This window comes from Pleurodeles waltl, chromosome 12 (assembly GCF_031143425.1).
Source record: "Pleurodeles waltl isolate 20211129_DDA chromosome 12, aPleWal1.hap1.20221129, whole genome shotgun sequence".
Taxonomy (NCBI): domain Eukaryota; kingdom Metazoa; phylum Chordata; class Amphibia; order Caudata; family Salamandridae; genus Pleurodeles; species Pleurodeles waltl.
Genome location: NC_090451.1, coordinates 279,002,980 through 279,014,885, shown reverse-complemented (window position 1 = coordinate 279,014,885; position 11,906 = coordinate 279,002,980). Strand labels below are relative to the sequence as shown.

The window sequence follows — 11,906 nt, the reverse complement described above, 5'->3', positions numbered from 1 at the left end:
TTCTCCACGTTTTACTCTGTAACTTTCTCATGCAATGTCAGATTTTTTAAAGCAATATACCGTTACACAGTTTTCACAGAAAACAGAGGTGTTTTTTGCAGAGTGCCTACCTGTAGATTTTGGCCTCTAGCTCAGCCGGCACCTAGGGAAAGCTACCAAACCTGTGCATTTTTGAAAACTAGAGACCTAGGGGAATCGAAGATGGGGTGACTTGTGGGGCACTGACCAGGTTCTGTTACCCAGAATCCTTTGCAAACCTCAAAATTTGGCCAAAAAAACACTTCTCCTCACATTTCGGCGACAGAAAGTTCTGGAATCTGACAGGAGTCACAAATTTCCTTCCACCCAGCATTCCCCCAAGTCTCCCGATAAAAATGGTACCTCACTTGCGTGGGTAGGCCTAGCGCCCACGAATGGAAATGGCCCAAAACACAACGTGGACACATCACATTTTTTCACAGAAAACAGAGGTGTTTTTTACAAAGTGCCTACCTGTGGATTGTGGCCTCCAGCTCAGCCAGCACCTGGGGAAACCTAGCTAACCAGCACATTTTTGAAAACTAGAGACCTAGGGGAATCCAAGATGGGGTGACTTGTGGGGCTCTGACCAGGTTCTGTTACCCAGAATCCTTTGCAAACCTCATAATTTGGCTAAAAAAAAACATTTTCCTCACATTTCGGTGACAGAAAGTTCTGGAATCTGAGAGGAGCCAAAAATTTCCTTCCACCCAGCGTTCCCCCAAGTCTCCCGATAAAAATGGTGCCTCACTTGCGTGGGTAGACCCAGCGCCCACGAATGGAAATGGCCCAAAACACAACGTGGACACATCACATTTTTTCACAGAAAACAGAGGTGTTTTTTGCAAAGTGCCTACTGTAGATTTTGGCCTCTAGCTCAGCCGGCACCTAGGGAAACCTACCAAACCTGTGCATTTTTGAAAACTAGAGACCTAGGGGAATCCAAGATGGGGTGACTTGTGGGGCTCTGACCAGGTTCTGTTACCCAGAATCCTTTGCAAACCTCAAAATTTGGCTAAAAAAACACATTTTCCTCACATTTCGGTGACAGAAAGTGCTGGAATCTGAGAGGAGCCACAAATTTCCTTCCACCCAGTGTTCCCCCAAGTCTCCCGATAAAAATGGTACCTCACTTGTGTGGGTAGGCCTGGTGCCCGCGACAGGAATAGATCACACAACGGTCAATGTTGGTCCTTACATGAGGCAGCTGTTGACCCTGGGGTGATCCATTCCTGACGCAGGCACTAGGTGTAGGCACTCAAGTGGGGTAGTGTTTTTATCACGACAGGTGAGGAATCACTGGGTGGTAGGAATTTTGTGGATCCCAGCATATTCCTGTAGCTTGTGTGACAGAATGCGAGAAAAATAGAGTTTTTATTCAACATTTCAGCTTTGCAGGGTATTCTGGGTAAGAAATCTTTGGGGAATCCACACAAGTCACACCTCTGTGGACTCCCCTGAATGTCTAGTTTCCAGAAATGTTTGGGTTTAGTGTGTTTCTCTATATGGCCGCCGAAACCAGGACCAAAAACACAGGTGCCTGCCTTACAAAACCAGTTTGTTTTGCAATAGATAATTTTGATGTCTCCACAATACGATTTGGGCGGTGGAATTTGGGGCTGAACTAAATTGGGGAGCTCCCAAGAGAGCACTCTCTCTCTCTGCTTGCCGCTGCATTCACCTTCTCTCTGAGTTGGGCTAACCCACTATTACCCAGTTGCACAGACTGCTTGCGAAGGGACAGCAGGACTGTCCTCATCACCTCCCTCATAATTTACTGGAAGAGGAGTTATCGAATGGGACTCCTCCGACTGAAAAATCACTCCCAGGGTCTGCGCCATTGTCCTATCCCTCAGATGCTGTCTCAGTATCTGATGTCTCAGTCTCTGATCCTATGTCAGAGCTGTCCTCTATAACCCGAGTGATGGTAGCAGTCATCCATCAAGATGCCATCTCTGCTATTGGCTAAACTGTTGCTCTAAAACACTAGCATACGTAGACAGTCACAAAATCGATGGTGTGTGTGAGATACGTGCAACAGTAGAGGCCACCTTACCTGCACTTCTTCCCTCAATCAGCACTTTCTTTCAAGACACTCAAAAAACACCTTGTCACATACCATTCATCACAGTCTTTAGCACCTCCTGTGCCCAGTCCAACAATCATTATTGGTGCTCCCACTCCCTTCTCCTCAGATTCCCTTATTACCACCCAGCAAAAGTGCCCTTCATCTCTCTATAGCCGCCCTCCACCCGCACATACATTTCATTTGTATTATAGCGCAGGTAATGGCTGACTTTACTAATGTACTCAGCTATTTACATAAAATACAGATTTGCTCTTTGCAGTAGGCATATAAACCTTCTGCGCTTCTTTATGGCACTAAAACTGCCACTAGACAAGTCTGACCCTATTGTAGCAGAAACATAATCACAATACTTACTTGACTTTTTAATTGCTGCCTAAAAGCTACAGTTGAAAAGCGTCAGTTGAAGTATGTGCAATGCTTTGAAGACGCAACTGCAAGACAACTGGTGGCAAATCTCTATATATATATATATATAAATATATATATATATCACTTTTATATGTGGGTCTGGTTTTCCTGGGGGCCGATCGCAGTCCCCAGGGAAACCACACACGTATTGACAAAAGTGATATATAGAGTGATATAGTGAGATAGTGATATAGTGATATAGATCTATCTACATATATATATCTATCTACATAGATATATCTATAGATAGATCTTTATATATAAATACATATATCTATATATATATCTATGGATCTATCTATAGATATATCCATGTAGATAGATATATCTACATAGATATATCTATATATATAGTTATATATATATATATATATATATATATATATATATATATATATATATATATATATGTTTTTTAGTTGTTGTATGGTTTCCTTGGGGGCTAAAATAGCCCCCAGGGAAACCCTACAACAACTAAAAAAAATATTGCCCCCACAGGGGGTCGCCCTGGCCACGGGCGACCCCCTGTCCATTTATTTTTTATTTATTATTTAAAAAAAAAAAAAAATGGCGCCCCCCCTCCTAGGGGGCACCTACCTTTTTTTTAAAAAACATATGCCCCCGGGGGGGGTGGCCCGTTTTCTGAGGGGGCCGACCCCCCCCCAAAAGAAATCCCAGGTGTCCAGTGGTGTTTCCTGGCCCCCGATCGCAGCACAGGGCCAAGAAACACTTTCAGGAAGGCCTCGTAAGAAAGGGGAGACTCTCCCCTTTCTTACGAGGTCTTCCTGAACGTGAGGAAGGCCGTTTGTGGCCGTTTTCCCCATTGGAGCAGGAAGCGGCCGCAAGGCCGCTTCCTGCTCCAATGGGGAAAGCCACAAAGTTACGTCAGCGCACCTCGTGGCGCGCTGACGTCACAAAGGGGCGGGGGGAGACACGGAAGAGCTTCCGTGTCTCCCAGGGTACAAAAAAAAAATAAAAAAACCTCGGTGCGACGCAACCGAGGATTTATTAACCCCCCTCCCTGGTGTCGCCCTCTGGTCGTGACCCGCACCAGGGAGGTAGTGCGGGCGTCGGCCAGTGGCCAACGCCCGCGTTTAAAGGGTTAAGGGTGTGATAAGTCTTACCTTGAGATGCCAAGGAAGCCAGAAAATTTACCACTAAGGTTACATCCGCTGAAAGGGGATCTGAATCCCTGTCAAAATACCAGCTACACCAGGCCAGTTTGTAAACCCTTGTAAACCCGGAGCCCAGGATTGCTGAATGAACTGGACAGCTTCCTCCAAAATTCCTGGGGATCTCCTGGAAGCCCTGAAATTCTCCAAGCTACGAGATGCAGAGAGCCTTCTAATACCATAGTATGGGGAAGATCCTGAGGGTTCAAGAGCAGATCGGGAAAAAGAGGAATCAATATTGGAAGATCTGAGGATAGCTCCAATAGGGATGGGTACCAAGGCTGGGACTGCCAGAATGGAGTGATCAGAACAAGGGATGAGAGCTGTCTGCGGGCCTGAGCTTTAAAGATGAAAGGGGGAAAGGCATAGAGGAGGGATGGAGGCCATGACTGAAGGAAAGCATCTGTGGCAATTGCTAACTGATCTGGCCTCCAGCTGAAGAAGAAAGATGAGTGTTGATCCGAGAAGCAAAGAGGTCTATTGACATGGGGCCAAACACAGAAGAAAGATGATTGAATACAGAAGGATGAAGCTTCCAATCGCTCGAGTCGCAGATATGCCTGGAAAACCAATCTGCCACGACGTTAAGTATGCCTGGGAGATATTCTGCCTTGACCGAGATATTCCTTGGGAGACAGAATCCCCACAGACTCCTGGCCAAGATAGCTAGAGATTTGGATCTTGTTCCGCCCACATGTTTTGTATACCTGACTGCAGACACGTTGTCCATTCTCAGTAGAACTGAACATTTTACCCTGTCTTTTATAAAGGACTGGATGGCAAAGGAACTTGCAAGCGTCTCTAAACAATTGATGTGCAGTGACAACTCCTGAATGGACCATGGACCTCCAGTCGAGAGTTGGCCACATCTTGTGACCCATCCTGTCAGACTTACATCTGACTCTAAGACAAGATCTGGAGCGGCAAGGAAAATCGTTCTGCTGTTCCAAGGGTCTAAGTGTGTCATCCACCAGCAAAGTTCTTCTCTGGACTCGGAATCCAGAATGACGGGGTCTGAGTGAGCTAACCCCTTTCAAAGATGATGGATCTTCAACCTTTGCAGAGTTCTGTAACGAAGGGGCCCCGGAAAGATGGCCTGAATGGAGGAAGAAAGAAGACCTACTAAATGAGCTATGGATCTGAGGGAACAGAGAGGGATAGACAAAGCATGACGTATTTCTTTCTTTATCAGAGATACCTTCTGTTGAGGAAGATGAAGCACCGATTCGATAGTGTTCACTATGAAACCCAGGAATTCAAGACGTTGTGGATTAAGACAGACTCTTGAAGGTTTATAAGACACCCCAGCCTTGACAAAAGGTCCAAGCAAAGGTTCAACTGATCCAGCAGGCAAGATTTGTCCCGTGCCATGATAAGGAAATCATCCAGATAGACAATGAGTCTTATCCCCTGACTTCTGAGGAAGGCCACTACAGGTTTGAGAATTTTGGTGAAGCACCTAGGAGCTGATGAAAGACCAAAAGGGAAAGTTTTGAACTGGAAGAAAGAGTACCCCCATTGAAACTGAAGAAACTTCCTGTAGGACGGATGAATGGGTACTGAGAAATACGCGTCCTGGAGGTCCAGATGGACCAACCAGACGTTCTGAAGCAGAAGGTCTCTTAGATGAAGATGAAGGATAGTTTCCATCTTGAAATAGTGATACACCACAAAATTGTTGAAGAGCTTTAGGTTTATAACTGGTCGATGTTTGATGTTCTTTTTCTGAACTAAAAAGATGGTACATTGAAACCCTGAAGGGTTGAAGGAAACCCTTTCTATAGCCTGTTTTGTTACAAAGACTGCACTTCCTCCTGAACCAGAAGGAACTGATCCTGAGAAAAATGAAGAGGTTGAGGCCGGTGAGTCTGAAAAGGAACCTGATATAACTCTATGCAGTAACCTTGATTGGTCTGGATAACCCAAGGATCTGAGGTTAGAGATAACCAAGCATCTAAACAAGATCCCAGTCTGCCTCCTACGGGAGGAAGGCCAGAATTGGAAGTCCTTACCTGCAAGTTGGTCTCCTTTGGATCTATATCCCCTGTAACGGGCTCCACTGAAATGTTGGGGATAGAATTGAGGTTTGTACCCCTGGTAGAATTCTTGTTGGGTGCCTTGATTGAAGGAGCTTCTGCTGAGGGATTGCCCTATTGAAGAATAACAGCTGGCAGATCGACCCCTTCCTTTGCCGGCCCTTCCAAAAACACGCTGAGAAAAAATTTCTTCATAGAAGAATGAGCCTTGTCCAATGAACTAAAAGCATAAACATATCTGCTCATCTCTTTAATAAACGAGTCATAGACTGTGTCTGCTCATCACCTGACATAGTAAAAGAAAAATTGTGGTGATTTATTAATTAAAATCTGTAAAAATGGTATAAACATGTGAAAGGATTAACTAAAAACGAAAGGAAAACCCAGGAAAGGCTTCTATATAGAAAAAACCTGACAAGGAAGGGTTAGTGCTGAGGAAAACCCAAGAGGGAGGGCCTTAAAAAAGGGGGTGGGAGGGGGTGTGCTCAGAGGCGGTCACTAGCGAAGAACAAAGGCAATAGCAAGGAAAGCCCTCACCAGCCACTATGCCGACACGAGCGAGTGTCGGAGAGGTGTTCATTGAAAAAGGTGAGGAGGATAGAGGCAGCTTCAGCTCAGCAGAGGCAGCAGCGCTTGACTAGAGCAACCAGCGACACGCTTCCAGAGGCAGGAATACCTCAGAACGGGCACAGGGAACGTTATAGAACGTTTGAGGAACGCCGCAAGTGCATGGCCCACAGCATGAAATGGAACTGTAAGCAACGTGCGTGATAAATACAATGAATGAATACTATAATTAAAACTATAAATACTATACAGTATAAAACAAGTTATAACAAAAGTAACGTTATGGATGCAATGGCGAGCAGAGTACTTATCTTGACTGCAAGCAGCAAGAAAAGAGGTCTTGTTACTCTCAGTGAAGATTGTTATGTGCATAATCACTGTGGGATTGGTCACTCCATTGTGATGCTATCTGGTAGTTTTTCTCCCAGGTTTTCTGGGATTTGTAGTTTCTTGGCTGCTGTTTAACAAAGTAAGAAAAGAAATGCATAATATTAGCCTCCGGTCTTGTAATACAATTAGGGGATTGGAAGACACATCATAACATGCCTAACATATTCTAGCAAGATGTCTGGCACTTTTTCCCAACTGACTGATTTTGGTGAATGTAGTGTTGGGGGCCCTAATCCCTCATGCTACTAAAATGAGGTGACTAAACCTTGGAGTTGGCCAACACTATGGAAAAAAACGGGGAGGTTCCCATGTGATTTCATTGGCCATAGGGCTCCATGTCATCTGATTTGCAGCACCATACCTTGGTGTCCTCCTATGTGGAGAAAACTGCGCCCTCCCCCTTGCCCCACCAGGAGGACCTGGGAGAACTACTATGGCAGGGAATGTATGACTTCTATTACCAAACACTCAACTACTCTTCCATCGTGAGCTCTGTTGCTTTTTCCCGGACTTTGTAAACTCTTTCACGCGATTGCCTCTTTCACATAATCTTTTGTTTTCTTCAAAAGCCAGCCCAATATAACCGTTAATAAAATGTGTTCGAGCAACGTATCTTGAAGTAGCATCGGCTTAAGTGTGACAAGGTAGTTCCTTTTCCATGTCGTTGGTAGTCAGTGGTTGGTCCGCCCTGTTTCTGAGGGAGGAGCTCGAATGCTTCCCTAAAAATCGGCTCCAGATGTGCTGGGTTGGCAGAGGAGGACGGAGCCGCGGCACAGACGCGCACTGCACACTGTATGTACCATCTCCACTGCTCTTCTTCCGTCTTTGCAAATTCTGTCCAGTAAAATGCGACTTTAAGAGCAAAACTAGCCGCTCCCGTGGGATCTGCCTGCCCACTTCTAAGGGGATAGTGAAGTGTAGACTTGCCCTAAAAACGGAGCGTAGTCTATCACTCAAAAAGAGGAGCGTTTCACTCCATCCTATTAGAATAGAATTATTCTAGTTTACAGGTCGCTCTTTGTCTCTTCTACGAAACTTTATTCGTATTTTACATTATCGCATTATTACCGAAAACTTGACGTTTTAAATGAATTGTGTGTGCGCCGGCTGTGTGCCACGTCCAGCGCTTGTAAGAACCTTCTCACGGGACTGCTTGTTCCATCACCATTTAGGGAAAGTTCGCAGCTGCTCTGCTGGTTCTGAAGCTATGTTTGGGTTTGTTGGAGAAGAACAGGGCCTCAGTGTTCTGGCTCACCCTTTTCTTCCCGGGGACAACGTCACACCGAAACATGCGGGAGCATGCCACTTTTAGAAAACTCTAGTTTTGCTTATTTTTAGGATTCACTCTATATTTAAGAAACTTCTCAAACCTTCAAATGGCATGCTTAGTTGTATTATCCACTGATCGTCTGTGTGCCGTGCGTCCAGTATTTGACAAACTTAAGGATTTGGTGTATTGTGCTGAGGGATATTACGGGGAGTGTGCTGAGGGGCATAAGGTTTTTTGGGCTATCTGTCTTGGAAGAGGGAAAACCATAACATTAATATGGGAGGAGCTAGCCAGAGACCAACCAAAGATCTGACTTGGCCCTTAGAGTCAAATGGGTAGTTGAGCAATTATTGAAATACTTGAAATGTGAAAAATTTAAATTCGAAAAAAACGTATATTGTTCTATTATATTATGTTATGTTATGTTATAAATTTAAATTTGGAAAAAAATATTATGTTATATTTAAATTATTAGAAAATGTGAAATTTGAAAAATTGACATATTTGACATTTAAATCACTCCACTGACGTACTGTAAAATAATGACAGACTCTTTACATTTCAAAAAATGTTTATGTTTTTAGCACCTGTGTTTCACTATACTACGTTACATGATATCTCTGCATTCAGTGGCATTTATTGAAGGTAATAATTACTAATGTGACTTAGAAACATCCGTGATAGCCCCAATATCCTGATGCTGATGCCATTAGTGAACCAAGAAACTACAGTTTGCCATGTGTGGTGTTTGTATAGAGCACATTCTGAAATGTATTACTTAAATGTGCTGTCGAATTTGACTATTAAGGAAAACTATGCATTCTGAAATAAAGTCATAACATAAGATTACACAGTTTGGTCGCATGTAGAAGCAGGATTTGCTCCCAGGTTTCCTTGTGGCACAGTGCGCATTTGGGGTACCAAATATCTCGTCTTTCCCTGTTTAGCATCAAAGGACACTGCTTCGTATTTAGATATTTCAAGCGCAAAATGAGTACATTGTATTCAGTATATACACATCCAACATGATGAATCAACATGGGAGAAGTAGTATGCTAGGGAAAATACACAAAGGTCAGTGTTAGAGAAGACATAGCATTCTTAACTGACTTAAACGGAATGACTGCAGTAAGGGCTCAATGAATTAATTGAGGGAAATACCCAGATTAATAGATGTAACAGAGTTTGCTCTCTGATTCAAAGCCCTTACTGAGGCCTGTGTGAGGTGCAGTTTGACCGCAGACAGGTTCTCATTAACAGCTAAGGGGTTAAAGCGGAAAAGCACTCAGCAGGCCAGCATTTAGCAGTTTTTGTTTTTTCTAAACCTAGGGGCATATTTAGAAGCGGCTTGCGCATCACTTCTTCTGATGCACCAGTTGCTCAGGCTGCAGCGCCATATCTAGAAGGCCATGCAAAGCCACTTCGTGGGGCTTTACATGGCCTTGTAGATATGGAGTAAGACAAAGCAGCGTGAGCCGCTGCTTTGCCTTAATCTGCGTCAAAGAGGCATTCCGTGGGCGTTGCAGTGGGTTGTCCCATACAACACCCATGAATTTAGATGCATTCTCAGAAATACAAGGATTTGTAAACCAGGGAATGCTTCAAAAGCCTACCCCTCCCCAGTGGAGATGTAACGAGGAGAAATACCTTAATTTCTTCTCGTTTTTTTCCTTTTTCTCTTTCTATGTGTGCTGCGTACTGCAGCTCACATACAAGGAGGAAAACACCCCCATGGATTATTTTTGTGCAGGAAGCTGTAACTTCCTGCACAAAAACAGTCATTCCTACAACACAGACACCCTTCCACCATTGTGCAAGGGCGCATGGCAGCCAACTGTGCGCCAGTGCAGGAGGAGAGGACAGAATCTTTATGGTGCATTCTTGCCCTTTTGATGCAGGGCAGCGCAGGTAGAAGCCTTTCTGCGCTGCGCCAAAATATTGTAAATATGCCTCCTAGCTTAGAGAGCGGAAGGGACAGTGCTGTATATGCTTGGCCTGGATCTACTTTCTCTTGTTCCATGGGAGAAGGCCGGCCCAAGCCAGTCTCAGTCTTTGTGTACACGTTAGATTTTACAAACTGTTAGATACTCTGGGTCAGATTCACAAATAAAGCACAGACCTGGGAGCAAAATGCACCAAGGGCAAATTGGTAATATATTGATGATTCAAAAAATGTGAATTTGCAAAACGTGAATGAATATGACTGTATATCACTAAATCAGGTGCACATGAAAATATGGTCATAACTCCGAAGCATACAAAATTGAGATTAACATATTTCATGATAAAAACGTTTAAAACATCCCTGCTGCCACGGAACTGTGGAGAAAAGGCAAGAAGCATTTCTAGAAAAGGAAACATAAACAACATATAAAATATGAATTTCTATAGATTTGCCTGTGAAGAATCCCTGACAAATGCCATGCTGGAAAAGGAGCACATTTTCTGCAGGATACACGAGAAATGTGTTTATTCGTTTTATGAGTTACCACACATCTTTGTGGGATTTGCACTTTTGTGAGCGTCTACCTAATTAACATATGCAGATGAGGGGGTTGTTTTTCAGTAGTTGGCCATTTTATGCCCACTTCTTTTTGCAATCATACACACTCGCCGGTTTGCAGCGTGGGCGAAGGTAATGAAGTGCAAATTGTAAGATGTGCACCTTTCACCTCTTTTTTATTTCGTAAATCATGCACATTTTGCGCTTGCACAAATGCCTCTTTGTTGTGGGTACAAATCAATTTGCCAATAAAAAAAAATTTGTGAAGCTGTCTTCATCTTTTACCAGTATCCCTTTCCTCTGCATTCATGACATGCGCTGATCCACACATTTTGAAAAGGTTAAATGTCTTTTGCCCCTCAGCATTCACCGTAGTTCTGTTAGGGAAGGGTCTTTGCAGATGGTTTGCTCGCCTGTCTTTTGCTAAGGCTGTTCCTTTAAGTGCGTTGGCGTCGGCCGTGCTGCTGGCTCTTGTCCCAGGCTCTCACTGTTCTCTGCCACATTTTTTTGGGGGACGAACATGTACACTCCATGTTTCGTGCCTTTTGGAGATAGGTTTTGCTCTTTGCATTTCTTGGAAACGAGGAAAGGATTAGTTCAGACCGAAAGGGGCGGTCTCAGTTTTCTCAAACACTAGCTTGTAGGGTATGTTCTTTGTTTTCGTTAGTCCCTGCAAACTAATGCAAGGGTCACCGACGTTTCTAGTAAGAACAGCTACTTATGTTCAATGAACATAATCCTAAACTACTACTATTATTAGTGTTGTAATAGTGACCACATCAGAGAAGATTAGTTGCCAACCCAGGCAAGATTACCAGTTGTGATCACCTCAGTGCATCAGGCAGGGCTGCCAACAGCAATACAAAAATAAGGCTTTGTCAATGTGCAATGCCTGTATGTGGGAAATGCACAGCCACAGCTGCAGGGTGTCTGCACCACAACCTTAATATTCAGTAATGAATCTTCCAACACTGCTTAAGTTAACACTGAAAATAAGCTTTAAGGCCCACATTTATACTTTTTTAGCTCCACCTTTGCATCGTTTTTTGACGCAAAATCGGCGCTAACTTACAAAATACAATTGTATTTTGTAAGTTTGCGCTGCTTGTGCATCAAAAAATGACACAAATGCGGTGCTAAAAAAGTATAAATATGGGCCTAAGTGTTTTGGAAATTCAACCATGTTTCTCCAAACATCAGCCTGAGTTTTGAAAATGCGCACATTTTCATCTCAGCTACACACATTTCAATTTTGACGTACATATATTCATTCATCCAAGCAAACAATTCTAAATTGTAGTCTGGGCTGCACACAAGGGAGTGTATTATAGGTAGGTGAGGTAGCTACCAGTAGCTCCATACCTATTTGTGGGAGAAGGCTGGATGCAGAGACTATCAACTTAAGAGCTCACTAGTTTGAAGCATGAGATGATGCTATGTATTTTGTGCTACG

The 11,906-nt window shown here is 43.7% G+C and overlaps 1 protein-coding gene across 3 annotated transcripts in view; it reads left to right on the top strand.

Annotated features, from left to right (window-relative positions):
- The first annotated feature begins 7,404 nt into the window (after positions 1 to 7,404).
- Positions 7,405 to 11,906, top strand: part of B3GNT9 (UDP-GlcNAc:betaGal beta-1,3-N-acetylglucosaminyltransferase 9) — a 99,169-nt gene continuing 94,667 nt past the window's right edge. For all 3 annotated transcript variants that reach the window (XM_069216175.1, XM_069216177.1, XM_069216176.1), the window contains exon 1: positions 7,405 to 7,472. The gene's annotated coding sequence lies outside the window, so the exon portion shown is untranslated. The remainder of the gene's footprint in view (positions 7,473 to 11,906) is intronic.